This window comes from Gadus chalcogrammus, chromosome 12 (genome assembly GCF_026213295.1).
Source record: "Gadus chalcogrammus isolate NIFS_2021 chromosome 12, NIFS_Gcha_1.0, whole genome shotgun sequence".
Lineage (NCBI taxonomy): Eukaryota > Metazoa > Chordata > Actinopteri > Gadiformes > Gadidae > Gadus > Gadus chalcogrammus.
In genome coordinates, this window is record NC_079423.1 from 8,280,759 (window position 1) to 8,295,758 (window position 15,000).

Below are 15,000 nucleotides of genomic sequence, written 5' to 3' on the forward strand. Positions count from 1 at the left end.
AGTGGGTTTGCAAAGTCACTTCTCGTCAACAGATTCCAGCCTCTTCTTAAACACACAATAGCACAGTACTCAGCAGTTTCTTGTTTTTTAGGTGTCCACATATAATCAAACACAAATTCTTCTAAACAGATGGTCACCGAGATAGTCTAGGACCCAGGAAGTGGAGTCAGCATACATCGTGTCAGTAGCTTCCTGCTCCTGGGGGGTTGCGCCCCAACCCCTGCTCTGACCCAAGACTCCCAGGCCTCGTGACCAGCCCTGGATCAAAATCCAAGGCGCTTTACATGTTTTCTACCATTAGATATATAGGCCTAATAATAATCATAGCTTACCATAGAATATAATCATTAATTTCTACCACACATCCCCCCTTGTTGGGGCCAATAAGGTTCCAACAAATTACTTGAATTATTGCTAAGCCTATATGCTACTAAGCCCTTGCCAAATTGACACCACATCTGGTCATCGGTAAAAACCTCAGAGCTTTGACAGGGATTTCAACCTGTTTTTAGGCCAAAAAGATTTACCAAATGCAGTGTATTATTAACACTCTAATCCCTACAAGTTGTTTCATATGTAATCATAAAACCTTTCTAATCATAATAACACAATATTCTATATTCATCATGCAACTATATCAAATGTGTATCTAGAATACCTACATAATAATCATAAACAGCATAATAATCAATAATCATTCAGCATGCATTGAAAATTGGCATTTCAAAAATATGTGACACCATATTATACATAAAAAATTGACATAACATACATTCAATAATGTGAAACATAATAAAAATTAAAAAACTAAGATTGTCAACAAGCTTGCATGGATTTGAATAGCTCTGATTATCGTCATATACCGGTATACTATATAACGTGGGGGGTTTGGGCATCGTGGTTGTTGCTTCTGTTTGCAGCCACCAGCCCTGAAACCCATTAGTCCAATGTCCATTTGTTCATACTGTCTGAAATGGTTGTGGTTCACATGAGGGGTCTGATTCTCACATTCCGGTTTCCCCATAGAGCATCCTCTCCCAGTCACCCGACTCCTCTATGCCAGACACCATTTCATTGAATTAAATTGGATATGTAATTCACACTGATCTTTCCTATGCACATGTTCATGATTCTGGCGGAAGGTTAATGCACATAACGGTTGGTTATCCGACATAACAGTAAACACAAATTCATTAACTTGGTCTCGCGGTGGTATCTGAGTATATAAGACAGTTTTCCCTTTGTTGTCAATTAGTCCTGAATGATTTTGGGCCGGATTATCCTGTGTTCCTCTCTGGCTTTCTTCAGTAGGCCTATCACCCCCTAATACCTGGCCCTTCCAGGTTTGTGTTGTCCCCGTGGTTTCATCCTTCCTCGGGGTCTGTGCTTGTGCCAGCGAAATCTGGCACAACCCGTAAAGGATCAGAAACAGGCTCCCCGTTTTCAGCATCATCATGCTGCTGTATCTCTTGGCTCGACTGGATCTGGTCCTGGGGCAGCTGGTCAGCCCCACGTGTGTCTGCGTCTGGCTCCTCCTCCTCACGGTCGTCTCTGGCTTTGGGTTGAGCAGCTTTAGTGCAGTGGTTGAGATGATACCACGTGGCACTTCCTTCCACTTGGATGGCTGTTGGCGTTGCGCTGGTGACTTTGTATGGTCCTTCTCTCCTGGGCTAGTTCCACTTTCTCCTGAACATCCTGAGATACACTTGGTCACCTGGCTCCACCCCCCTTGGTGGCTCCTTCTCCAACTCTGGAACTCTGTCTTTCTCTTGTTGAAAAATAAGCCTGTGTATGCCAGTTAGTTGTCCCAAATAGCGTCTTAATTCAGTTTCCAATTGTTCTAATGGAGGTCCTTTATGAGGCCCTCGAATGACAGGTGAAGGCATGGGTCGACCCGTAAACATTTCATGCGGGGTTAGATGCGTCGTTCTGTTAGTTTTCATGCGATAACTCATTAGTGTCAGTCGTAGTGCATTAGTCTTTTAATTTAGTACTCTAATTTAATTTTGTTAATCTTTGTCTTAAGTGTCCGATTCCTCTCTGCACCATACCTTGTGGTTTGAGGAATGTAGACACAGCCTAATCTTTGTTTGACATGCAGATGTTAAATCACTTGTTTGAGTGTTTTCTGAATAAACGCAGCTCTATTGCCTGAGCTAATTTGTGACGGAATTCCAAACCTTGGCATGACTTCTCTAGTCAGAACCTTGATTACCGTAGCCGCACTTTGGTCTTCTGATGGGACTGCTTCTACCCATCTGTTCAACACTGTTTTTTCAACTATTTCACACTCATTTAGCTGGATGTTAATCATTATTTGCAAGTATGGTGAAGAAAAACCTTGTTTTCAAAATTTTTCCTAATTCTCCTCAATACCTCCCCCCTTGCGCAATGGTCAAAACCATACGCATTAAATGATAAACAAATCTAATAACGCCGTTGGTGCACCCAACGTCGAAAGTCTAACCTTAAGCATCAGTAAACTGAAACCAATCTTTTGGGAAGGGAAATCAAAACCAGTATGTCCAAATCCTAAGCCCAATATGGGTGGGTTTACCATCAGCCGCCCGAAACCACGCTGTTCCGAAGTCATGCACTAAACCGAAAAAAACATACATGCATTAGTGGCCTTCTATGCCACAAAGGTAAAATAAAATGAAATAAAACGCGACATGCCCCGTTTCAAGACGACCTTTGCTGCCAGAGCTGACATATCTGACTCCTGTTCCCCCTCCACCTTTCATCAGCCGGCTTTTCCTATGATGGTTGCAGTCCGTCACTCCATGATCAGGTGAGCCAGTGCTCACAGTGACTCTGCCAAGTAATCGTGACTGTGCCTGAATTAGGTTGTCCCGGGCTTCAAGGTGGGATCTTACCCGTCGTTGGCTAACCAGCCTTCCATACTGGCTTATTGCAGGATGCCGTACCTGGGATACGATCAATCCCCACCTATATGGTGGTATAGATCGCAAAGTGGAGGGATGGAGACAGAGTCTTCAGCCGCATCTGCCTTATGCAGCCATATGTGTGCGTCATGAATGCACATCAGGGCGACTATAAAACAAAATATAATTTATCAGTTAAAATTATTAAAGTGTTGCAGCAGTATTAGTGGCATTTGAAGGTAAACCCACTACTTCCGAATCCAATTTGACAACATAGCATGTATGTCTCCTTCCCAGCAGATGTAGCGTCAATCCACCTATTGTCCTTAACTAGGGAGATGTGAAAGAAAACAAAAATCACAATATTAAAACTTGCATCTTCAATATTGGGCGACTCACTTTTGTTTTAACCGTTACTCAAAATCACAATTCTCTTCATAATCCTACCCGATTGCCCTTCACTATCTATTCAAATTGGACGACCTAATTAAACCTTTTATTCTACCTATTGCTTGCATTTAGTGTTTTCCATATTTTGATTCACTACTATACCAAACCCAAATCCTCTATGTTGATCTTAACTAGTTTATTCAACACTGAATTGATACATTGTTTCTATTTAGTAATTAACCATATTGTTTTATCTAAAGTATGCTTGTGTATCCCCTTGTGTATTCCGTCACTTGGAGTAGGAGAGGATTCTCCCCTACCTCGGCAGCCCTGACACACACATGAGAACAGGCTCACACACACCCTGTCTCATTTTATTTTACTTATTTATTTTAAATTACATTTGTCATTGTGGATAACCTAAATTTAGAAATTTGGATAACGTTTTATCATACTTATTTGGTCTAAATTTTAAGTATTGCCGATTGTTTTTTCTAAATTATAAGATCACTTTTAATAAATTGTCTATTACTTATCATAATCTTGAAGGAAATATTTTATTTGTGTTGTTATCTTAGCACCTAGACCTCGTCAGGTCCAAGCACCAAAATAACATCCACCTATCCACGCAGAGTCCATGGGTTGGGTCCGCTCCTCGTTTGATGAGTCACTTTACCCTGGCGCCATTGAACCCATTGACTCCTGTGGAGTGTGGTGTGCAGACAATTTTTAACGCTAATTGCTCATGTTTGAGTCTAAATAATTATTCCTAATGTAACTTACTCAGGGACACATCAACACTCAGCTAGGAGGAGATGGGGATCGAACTAGCAACCATTCGGTTACAAGACACCCTCTACTTCCTGAGCTAAACCGTCCCCCAGCCTCCTCTCCTCTGATTTATTACCTCTGCGTTGGTCCGCATCCGCCCTTTTTGCTTTCTTTACATTCCTCTCCCTTCTCCAAACACCTTCTCCCTCTGATCCAACCTGTTGTCTCACCAGTGCTCTGTGTACCAAGATGTAATGATCTATACCACATGGTGTTCCGACGCGATGCAGAGTCTCCAAGAGCCACAGAATCACCAATCCCAGTGGTGGTTCTATGTTTTCTCTAAAACAGTGGACATAGGTTACATTCAGGGACCAAATACAGAGTACATCCAAACGCACAAATAATCTATTCAGTACAATGCAAATTCAGTCTCTTTCTCTCTGTTGTCTCTCTGTCCAGCCCCACCTGCGGGTTTTCCTTACTTACGTTCCTTCTCTCTAACTCTCTTTACCTCTCTTTATCTACTTCCTTTGCTTTCATAAATCTCCATAACCATTTTCACTTTCAGTAATCCTTTCCTTTCCTTTCTGGTTTGTTCGTTTTTTGGACACACTCCAAAACTAGATTATTAATCTTAAAAGGCCATCGAAAGATATGAATGTCCCCAAAGAAAATTCTAACCGGAAAGCCTTCCCCATTACCGCCACTTCTCGTTACCAATCTACACACTCTTCCTCTTCTCTGTCTCACTCTTCACAAATCACTTCATCTGTCCCCTCTATCTCAACTCAATGCTAACTCTTTCTCACTCACTCACTCGCTCACTCGCTCACTCGCTCGCTCGCTCGCTCACTCGCTCACTCGCTCACTCACTCACTCACTCACATATACAACTTAGAATAAGAATGGAGCTATACCCATGACTTGGAGCTGTCATAGGTATTAACTGGTGTGTTCCGAGAATCCCAAATTTTGGTGAATTTTCCTGCCAGGGGGAGGTGAGAGGCATAATTTGGACCTACGCAAGTGTAAGTGGCTCCAGTGTGGGCCATCATTGGCGTGCCTCTATACTTTATCAGAACCTGCAGTATTGGTTCCTTATCAGCTTGTTTTGTGATTGCTACAAGCTGACCCTCCCCCTGTGGATTCTCTGAGCACCCCTAGTATCCCTGTCCCATAAAGGGACCCTGCTGTCCCCGGTTGTAGTTCCCTTGATCCTGCCTCCCCTGATTACCGTTGCCCTGTCCTTGCTGGGATGGAAAAGGGTTAGTAAAACAATTTCTCTTAGTATGTCCTTCCTGGTTGCACCCATAACATATTAAAGGACCTCTGCGTTGTCCTTGGTATCCCTGCTGTTGATTATTTCTATACTGTCCTTGGGACCCCTGTTGCTGATTCTGTCTATTTTTATTTGTGGGGTTCCCATAATTATGGATGTGCACATGTGTAACAGGTGGAGTAGGTGACAGTTGGCTCTGAGGCTGTTGTACTGGGAGAGAAAATGCCAATCGTGGATGTTGGTTTTGAAGTGCGCCCTGCTGGGCGGCTTGCGAATTTACTGCAGCTGGTTCTAAAACACCTGCCTGTCTCTTCTTATCTCTTTCCTTCCTTGTGAGATCTTCCAGCTGAAGCTGATATAGCTTCCTCTGGAGCTCTTTGCTTTGTTCCTGTGTTCTTTGTTTATTCTGACGATATTCATCCACTGCATGAACTAAATGGTCATTAAAATTTCTATGAGATCCTGATGTAGACAGTCCAACCACATCCTCTAGCTTGGCTTTGATTGAGCTAGGTAGAATCTCTATCACAGAGTTTCTGAACATGACCGAAAACACAGGATGGATCTCAGGATTCTCATTCGTCTCCAAGCGCCATCTGTCCACTTGGGCCTGGAGGTAGGATGCAGGATTCTCTGTGTCGTTGATAGGGAGACCTCTCATGTTTTTATGATCGATATGGGTCGGAAACTCCCTTCTGAGTGTGGCCCACATCGCCACTCTGTAATGATCAAGTGTAGTCTTATCATATTTTCCATCCAGTATATTCAACCCTCCATTCCTCAGTACAAACTCCATTTTAGATAACCCCAATACTCTTGCTAACAGAGCTTTCAGGTCCCCCACTGCCATTAGCTTTCCCACTGTGAGTTCCTCAAATGTTCTAATCCATTTAGACGCCCCGTTATGTATGTTAGGGAGTTTAGCAATGACTCCCTCCAATTCCTGTGAACCCCACGGTTGATAATGGACCTGTTGTCCTTCGACTAGAATAGGATAGTTCCCAGGGAGGGTGTCGGGTGCCTTTTTTCCCCTTTGCGATTTCCTTAGTTTCTCATTTAACTCGAGTGGTGTGGGGCTTAGTACTGATATACTGCAGCCAGGCTCCTCTGTCGCTGGGCTCTCACTATACCCCTCCCCCTTGAGTTTAGTACTCTTTTTTGTTTGCCTTTTCTGAGACTTCGTCCTCGTCTTTGTGTTTTTTCCTCTCCTTTTCTTTCTAGGAGAAGGCCCTTCGCAAATTCGCTCATTACCATCTTTCACATCTTTATTACTGTGCTCATCACCACTTGTCTCATCTTCGTCCTCATCCTCACTCTTACTATAACTAGTGTCAGCATTGCTACACTCTTCTCTTGCTTTCCTAATCCCCTCATAACAGTCCATGTGTATGGGTGCGCCCCTATTCCCCTGTGTGTTACACTTATTATCTCCTTCATCTAGTGTGACTTCCCCTTTAATTTCTACGTTGCCAGTTAACAGTGGATACATCTTATTTGGTTTGTACGGCGGTGGCTCAAGCTTCAGAGGCAAAGGTTGAGCCTCTTCTTTCTCTGTGATTATTTTTCTGGCCACTCGTTGTAATGAGCGCCACCTCTCTCCCTCCTCTTCGAACAAAGCTAGCACTAACCTTTCCCTGTCCTTCTTCGCTAAGGCTGTTTTTCCACTTCTGTTATCTATGTAACTCCTTATTACTACCTCCATGTCCCGATACATTGTTGGATCAAAAGTCCCTCCCATGGGCCATATAGTACCTGCTACTTCTGTCCTTTCTTCCCAATTCTCAGAGATCTTTTTCATCTCACCTTTGAGCAATAGACGGTCTCTACTCAAAATCTCTACCGCTGTTGGTGCCATTTTTAATTATTACTTTATTACTTTATTTATCTATTCTGAAGTACACTATTTATTAATACAATTTATTTGAGTTTATTCTGCTAGTTATTTTCTATACTTTATTATCTCTAAGCTACAAACGTGAACTCCTCCCCGGCGCTCGTCTCCCTCCCTGCTTTGCAGGCTCCTGCTCGTCCCCTGTGTGATTGCTCGTGCACGTGCAGTTAGTCAGCGCGGCGATGTCAAAGAAGATTACACATTTATTCAATACTTCAACAAATTAACTATTCTCTATCCGTCTAATTTATTTATGATTATCAACTAAATTTAAACAAATTAACTATTCTCTGTCCGCCTAATTTATTTATGACAGAATCAACAACAACAAAAAATGAACCGGGTCGTAAAAACCTCCGAGGTAACTTAATCCTAACACGACTTAAATACAGACAATAAGCCGGTTCATACAATTTCTTTATCTTATATTGAAAAATGTCCGAATTGTTTGTAATTAATTACAAATAAAAAGTTGACCGAGCGTAGAAACTGGCCTTTTGATTAAAATATGAACGGTCGGATGGCACTCCAAACAACAAGCCTATTCTTCCAAAACAATGGCTGAACACATAACACTCGACCAGATCACGAACAAACAAGAGACTCCTCAAAATACCAACTCAAACGGTACTCCAATAAAGAAACTTCATCTATTCAAAAGCGCGAGAGTCTGCTTTCTCAGAAGATGCCAACATCGGAACTAGAAATTCACCAGTCGACATCCCAAGCAAACCTCTAAAATAAAAATGAATTCATCAACGGCAATGAATTCCAACAGACAAGAAACTTATCTATTCAAAAGTGCGAGAATCTGCTTTCTCAAAAATGCCAATATCGGAACTAGAAATTCACCAGTCAACATCCCAAGCAGACCTCTAAAATAACAAAAGTGCGAGAATCTGCTTTCTCAAAAATGCCAACAATGGAAATTCACCAGTCAACATCCCAAGCAGACCTCTATAATAACAAAAGTGCGAGAATCTGCTTTCTCAAAAATGCCAACAATGGAAATTCACCAGTCAACATCCCAAGCAGACCTCTAAAATAACAAAATGAATTCATCAACGGCAATGAATTCCAACTCAACTCTCTGTGATTCTCTCAAACATCCAACAGGCACTTCAATCGACCTGCGGACCTGTTACTGTCCTATTGGAACTTTCCCACTAATTCGATCCTCTAGAATACAGCCACAGGACTTTATAATAGGTCTACTTGACCAAAACCTCAAAACTTAAAATAACAACAACTCGTATCAAAAATAGGGAACCACACAGCGTCTTGGTCATTTAGAACCACAGCGCCTAGGGCTTATGTGCGCGCGCACGTCAATCTCTCCCGGAGCCCCCGTATCTCTCACTCGCTCATTTATCTATAATTTCGGTTCGTTTGATCGAAGAGACACTTTACCTGCTGCTCGGCGTTCAGACGGGGCAAGAACAGATCAAACGACTCTATCCTATATATGGCAAGACAACTTACCCTTGAGCTCTGGTCGTATGATCCGTTCGCGTCCCGTCCTCTGGCCCGGCAGCTGGCGAGTCCCTATTTCCTCCTGTTCGCGACGCCAAATATGTTGAAGATTAACCGAGATATAAAACACTTAGACTAATTCAAGAGAGAGAGTAGAATGAAAACGAGGGGTCCGGAGCAAGAATTGACAAAAGACTTTATCGTGCAGAAAAACAACAACGACAACAGCCTGAGTGGGTTTGCAAAGTCACTTCTCGTCAACAGATTCCAGCCTCTTCTTAAACACACAATAGCACAGTACTCAGCAGTTTCTTGTTTTTTAGGTGTCCACATATAATCAAACACAAATTCTTCTAAACAGATGGTCACCGAGATAGTCTAGGACCCAGGAAGTGGAGTCAGCATACATCGTGTCAGTAGCTTCCTGCTCCTGGGGGGTTGCGCCCCAACCCCTGCTCTGACCCAAGACTCCCAGGCCTCGTGACCAGCCCTGGATCAAAATCCAAGGCGCTTTACATGTTTTCTACCATTAGATATATAGGCCTAATAATAATCATAGCTTACCATAGAATATAATCATTAATTTCTACCACAATACTGCCAGCAGGGAGCACCAGAGAGCTGAACCGACAGTTGTACATTTCTTAAACTTTCACCAACACAAACACGCACGCTCACTTCAGATCATGGGAGGACGTCAAAAAATCACCACCCATTCTCTGACACTTTAACCGTTAACCTTGGTTCAAACATTTAACATCACACGCACACGCAGTGTATTTCAGATAATTAATGAATTCAGATGTCACAATGATCGTTTACATGGATAAGGAGTCCTACTGAATCAATTACTGCCGTTTATATCTAACTAATGATTGTTTTTGTAAAAGTGTAACGTCGAGCCTCAGCAGCTTTCTCACTCCTTATGTGCTACTGTATAAAACCTGGTTTTGCGCCTGTACTATTTGCTTACGGCCATACCACCCTGAACACGCCCGATCTCGTCTGATCTCGGCAACTAAGCAGGGTCGGGCCTGGTTAGTACTTGGGTGGGAGACCGCCTGGGAATACCAGGTGCTGTAAGCGTTTTCTTTTTCAACTCGAGCTCATTGACTCCGTGGCGTACCGTGACCTGATGTTTACTGCCAACCGCTTTGGAGGATTTAAGCTACATACAAAAACTGACAACGTCTCTCAAAACTATTTTTGTGAAACATGAGGACAGTATAGTGATACTGCCAGCAGGGAGCACCAGAGAGCTGAACCGACAGTTGTACATTTCTTAAACTTTCACCAACACAAACACGCACGCTCACTTCAGATCATGGGAGGACGTCAAAAAATCACCACCCATTCTCTGACACTTTAACCGTTAACCTTGGTTCAAACATTTAACATCACACGCACACGCAGTGTTTTTCAGATAATTAATGAATTCAGATGTCACAATGATGGTTTACATGGATAAGGAGTCCTACTGAATCAATTACTGCCGTTTATATCTAACTAATGATTGTTTTTGTAAGAGTGTAACGTCGAGCCTCAGCAGCTTTCTCACTCCTTATGTGCTACTGTATAAAACCTGGTTTTGCGCCTGCACTAATTGCTTACGGCCATACCACCCTGAACACGCCCGATCTCGTCTGATCTCGGAAGCTAAGCAGGGTCGGGCCTGGTTAGTACTTGGATGGGAGTCCGCCTGGGAATACCAGGTGCTGTAAGCTTTTTCTTTTTCAACTCGAGCTCATTGACTCCGTGGCGTACCGTGACCTGATGTTTACTGCCAACCGCTTTGGAGGATTTAAGCAACATACAAAAACTGACAACGTCTCTCAAAACTATTTTTGTGAAACATGCGGACAGTATAGTGATACTGCCAGCAGGGAGCACCAGAGAGCTGAACCGACAGTTGTACATTTCTTAAACTTTCACCAACACAAACACGCACGCTCACTTCAGATCATGGGAGGACGTCAAAAAATCACCACCCATTCTCTGACACTTTAACCGTTAACCTTGGTTCAAACATTTAACATCACACGCACACGCAGTGTATTTCAGATAATTAATGAATTCAGATGTCACAATGATCGTTTACATGGATAAGGAGTCCTACTGAATCAATTACTGCCGTTTATATCTAACTAATGATTGTTTTTGTAAGAGTGTAACGTCGAGCCTCAGCAGCTTTCTCACTCCTTATGTGCTACTGTATAAAACCTGGTTTTGCGCCTGCAGTAATTGCTTACGGCCATACCACCCTGAACACGCCCGATCTCGTCTGATCTCGGAAGCTAAGTAGGGTCGGGCCTGGTTAGTACTTGGATGGGAGACCGCCTGGGAATACCAGGTGCTGTAAGATTATTCTTTTTCAACTCGAGCTCATTGACTCCGTGGCGTACCGTGACCTGATGTTTACTGCCAACCACTTTGGAGGATTTAAGCAACATACAAAAACTGACAACGTCTCAAAACTATTTTTGTGAAACATGAGGACAGTATAGTGATACTGCCAGCAGGGAGCACCAGAGAGCTGAACCGACAGTTGTACATTTCTTAAACTTTCACCAACACAAACACGCACGCTCACTTCAGATCATGGGAGGACGTCAAAAAATCACCACCCATTCTCTGACACTTTAACCGTTAACCTTGGTTCAAACATTTAACATCACACGCACACGCAGTGTATTTCAGATAATTAATGAATTCAGATGTCACAATGATCGTTTACATGGATAAGGAGTCCTACTGAATCAATTACTGCCGTTTATATCTAACTAATGATTGTTTTTGTAAAAGTGTAACGTCGAGCCTCAGCAGCTTTCTCACTCCTTATGCGCTACTGTATAAAACCTGGTTTTGCGCCTGGACTTATTGCTTACGGCCATACCACCCTGAACACGTCCGATCTCGTTTGATCTCGGAAGCTAAGCAGGGTCGGGCCTGGTTAGTACTTGGATGGGAGACCGCCTGGGAATACCAGGTGCTATAAGCTTTTTCTTTTTCAACTCGAGCTAATTGACTCCGTGGCGTACCGTGACCTGATGTTTACTGCCAACCGCTTTGGAGGATTTAAGCAACATACAAAAACTGACAACGTCTCTCAAAACTATTTTTGTGAAACATGAGGACAGTATAGTGATACTGCCAGCAGGGAGCACCAGAGAGCTGAACCGACAGTTGTACATTTCTTAAACTTTCACCAACACAAACACGCACGCTCACTTCAGATCATGGGAGGACGTCAAAAAATCACCACCCATTCTCTGACACTTTAACCGTTAACCTTGGTTCAAACATTTAACATCACACGCACACGCAGTGTATTTCAGATAATTAATGAATTCAGATGTCACAATGATCGTTTACATGGATAAGGAGTCCTACTGAATCAATTACTGCCGTTTATATCTAACTAATGATTGTTTTTGTAAAAGTGTAATGTCGAGCCTCAGCAGCTTTCTCACTCCTTATGTGCTACTGTATAAAACCTGGTTTTGCGCCTACACTAATTGCTTATGGCCATACCACCCTGAACATGCCCGATCTCGTCTGATCTCGGAAGCTAAGCAGGGTCGGGCCTGGTTAGTACTTGGATGGGAGACCGCCTGGGAATACCAGGTGCTGTAAGCTTTTTCTTTTTCAACTCGAGCTCATTGCCTCCGTGGCCTACCGTGGCGTACCGTGACCTGATGTTTACTGCCAACCGCTTTGGAGGATTTAAGCAACATACAAAAACTGACAACGTCTCTCAAAACTATATTTGTGAAACATGAGGACAGTATAGTGATACTGCCAGCAGGGAGCACCAGAGAGCTGAAACGACAGTTGTACATTTCTTAAACTTTCACCAACACAAACACGCACGCTCACTTCAGATCATGGGAGGACGTCAAAAAATCACCACCCATTCTCTGACACTTTAACCGTTAACCTTGGTTCAAACATTTAACATCACACGCACACGCAGTGTATTTCAGATAATTAATGAATTCAGATGTCACAATGATCGTTTACATGGATAGGGAGTCCTACTGAATCAATTACTGCCGTTTATATCTAACTAATGATTGTTTTTGTAAAAGTGTAACGTCGAGCCTCAGCAGCTTTCTCACTCCTTATGTGCTACTGTATAAAACCTGGTTTTGCGCCTGCACTAATTGCTTACGGCCATACCACCCTGAACACGCCCGATCTCGTCTGATCTCGGAAGCTAAGCAGGGTCGGGCCTGGTTAGTACTTGGATGGGAGACCGTCTGGGAATACCAGGTGCTGTAAGCTTTTTCTTTTTCAACTCGAGCTCATTGACTCCGTGGCCTACCGTGGCGTACCGTGACCTGATGTTTACTGCCAACCGCTTTGGAGGATTTAAGCAACATACAAAAACTGACAACGTCTCTCAAAACTATTTTTGTGAAACATGAGGACAGTATAGTGATACTGCCAGCAGGGAGCACCAGAGAGCTGAACCGACAGTTGTACATTTCTTAAACTTTCACCAACACAAACACGCACGCTCACTTCAGATCATGGGAGGACGTCAAAAAATCCCCACCCATTCTCTGACACTTTAACCGTTAACCTTGGTTCAAACATTTAACATCACACGCACACGCAGTGTATTTCAGATAATTAATGAATTCAGATGTCACAATGATCGTTTACATGGATAAGGAGTCCTATTGAATCAATTACTGCCGTTTATATCTAACTAATGATTGTTTTTGTAAGAGTGTAACGTCGAGCCTCAGCAGCTTTCTCACTCCTTATGTGCTACTGTATAAAACCTGGTTTTGCGCCTACACTAATTGCTTACGGCCATACCACCCTGAACACGCCCGATCTCGTCTGATCTCGGAAGCTAAGCAGGGTCGGGCCTGGTTAGTACTTGGATGGGAGACCTCCTCAGAAGCCCAGGTTGCTGTAAGTAGTGACGGGTGTCACCAAAAGAAAAAAAAAAACACGCCTGATCTCGTCTGATCTCGGAAGCTAAGCAGGTTCGGGCCTGGTTAGTACTTGGATGGGAGACCGCCTGGGAATAGCAGGTGCTGTAAGCTTTTTCTTTTTCAACTCGAGCTCATTGACTCCGTGGCCTACCGTGGCGTACCGTGACCTGATGTTTACAGCCAACCGCTTTGGAGGATTTAAGCAACATACAAAAACTGACAACGTCTCTCAAAACTATTTTTGTGAAACATGAGGACAGTATAGTGATACTGCCAGCAGGGAGCACCAGAGAGCTGAAACAACAGTTGTACATTTCTTAAACTTTCACCAACACAAACACGCACGCTCACTTCAGATCATGGGAGGACGTCAAAAAATCACCACCCATTCTCTGACACTTTAACCGTTAACCTTGGTTCAAACATTTAACATCACACGCACACGCAGTGTATTTCAGATAATTAATGAATTCAGATGTCACAATGATCGTTTACATGGATAAGGAGTCCTATTGAATCAATTACTGCCGTTTATATCTAACTAATGATTGTTTTTGTAAGAGTGTAACGTCGAGCCTCAGCAGCTTTCTCACTCCTTATGTGCTACTGTATAAAACCTGGTTTTGCGCTTTCAATAATTGCTTATGGCCATTCCACCCTGAACACGCCCGATCTCGTCTGATCTCGGAAGCTAAGCAGGGTCGGGCCTGGTTAGTACTTGGATGGGAGACCTCCTCAGAAGCCCAGGTTGCTGTAAGTAGTGACGGGTGTCACCAAAAGAAAAAAAAAAACACGCCTGATCTCGTCTGATCTCGGAAGCTAAGCAGGTTCGGGCCTGGTTAGTACTTGGATGGGAGACCGCCTGGGAATAGCAGGTGCTGTAAGCTTTTTCTTTTTCAACTCGAGCTCATTGACTCCGTGGCCTACCGTGGCGTACCGTGACCTGATGTTTACAGCCAACCGCTTTGGAGGATTTAAGCAACATACAAAAACTGACAACGTCTCTCAAAACTATTTTTGTGAAACATGAGGACAGTATAGTGATACTGCCAGCAGGGAGCACCAGAGAGCTGAAACAACAGTTGTACATTTCTTAAACTTTCACCAACACAAACACGCACGCTCACTTCAGATCATGGGAGGACGTCAAAAAATCACCACCCATTCTCTGACACTTTAACCGTTAACCTTGGTTCAAACATTTAACATCACACGGACACGCAGTGTATTTCAGATAATTAATGAATTCAGATGTCACAATGATCGTTTACATGGATAAGGAGTCCTATTGAATCAATTACTGCCGTTTATATCTAACTAATGATTGTTTTTGTAAAAGTGTAATGTCGAGCCTCAGCA

The 15,000-nt window shown here is 43.1% G+C and overlaps 8 non-coding genes across 8 annotated transcripts; all 8 read left to right on the forward strand.

The window, feature by feature from the left end:
• Positions 1 to 9,659: 9,659 nt before the first annotated feature.
• LOC130394323 (5S ribosomal RNA) lies at positions 9,660 to 9,778 on the forward strand. Its single transcript, XR_008897493.1, has one exon. It is a non-coding gene; the product is annotated as a 5S ribosomal RNA (ribosomal RNA).
• A 519-nt stretch (positions 9,779 to 10,297) lies between these two features.
• LOC130399932 (5S ribosomal RNA) lies at positions 10,298 to 10,416 on the forward strand. Its single transcript, XR_008902424.1, has one exon. It is a non-coding gene; the product is annotated as a 5S ribosomal RNA (ribosomal RNA).
• Positions 10,417 to 10,935: 519 nt separating this feature from the next.
• Positions 10,936 to 11,054, forward strand: LOC130401047 (5S ribosomal RNA). The gene has a single exon (XR_008903509.1). It is a non-coding gene; the product is annotated as a 5S ribosomal RNA (ribosomal RNA).
• A 517-nt stretch (positions 11,055 to 11,571) lies between these two features.
• Positions 11,572 to 11,690, forward strand: LOC130394326 (5S ribosomal RNA). Its single transcript, XR_008897496.1, has one exon. It is a non-coding gene; the product is annotated as a 5S ribosomal RNA (ribosomal RNA).
• Positions 11,691 to 12,209: 519 nt separating this feature from the next.
• On the forward strand, positions 12,210 to 12,328 carry LOC130400291 (5S ribosomal RNA). The gene has a single exon (XR_008902765.1). It is a non-coding gene; the product is annotated as a 5S ribosomal RNA (ribosomal RNA).
• A 529-nt stretch (positions 12,329 to 12,857) lies between these two features.
• Positions 12,858 to 12,976, forward strand: LOC130399694 (5S ribosomal RNA). Its single transcript, XR_008902197.1, has one exon. It is a non-coding gene; the product is annotated as a 5S ribosomal RNA (ribosomal RNA).
• Positions 12,977 to 13,505: 529 nt separating this feature from the next.
• Positions 13,506 to 13,625, forward strand: LOC130394152 (5S ribosomal RNA). The gene has a single exon (XR_008897338.1). It is a non-coding gene; the product is annotated as a 5S ribosomal RNA (ribosomal RNA).
• A 656-nt stretch (positions 13,626 to 14,281) lies between these two features.
• Positions 14,282 to 14,401, forward strand: LOC130395146 (5S ribosomal RNA). The gene has a single exon (XR_008898234.1). It is a non-coding gene; the product is annotated as a 5S ribosomal RNA (ribosomal RNA).
• Positions 14,402 to 15,000: the final 599 nt, after the last annotated feature.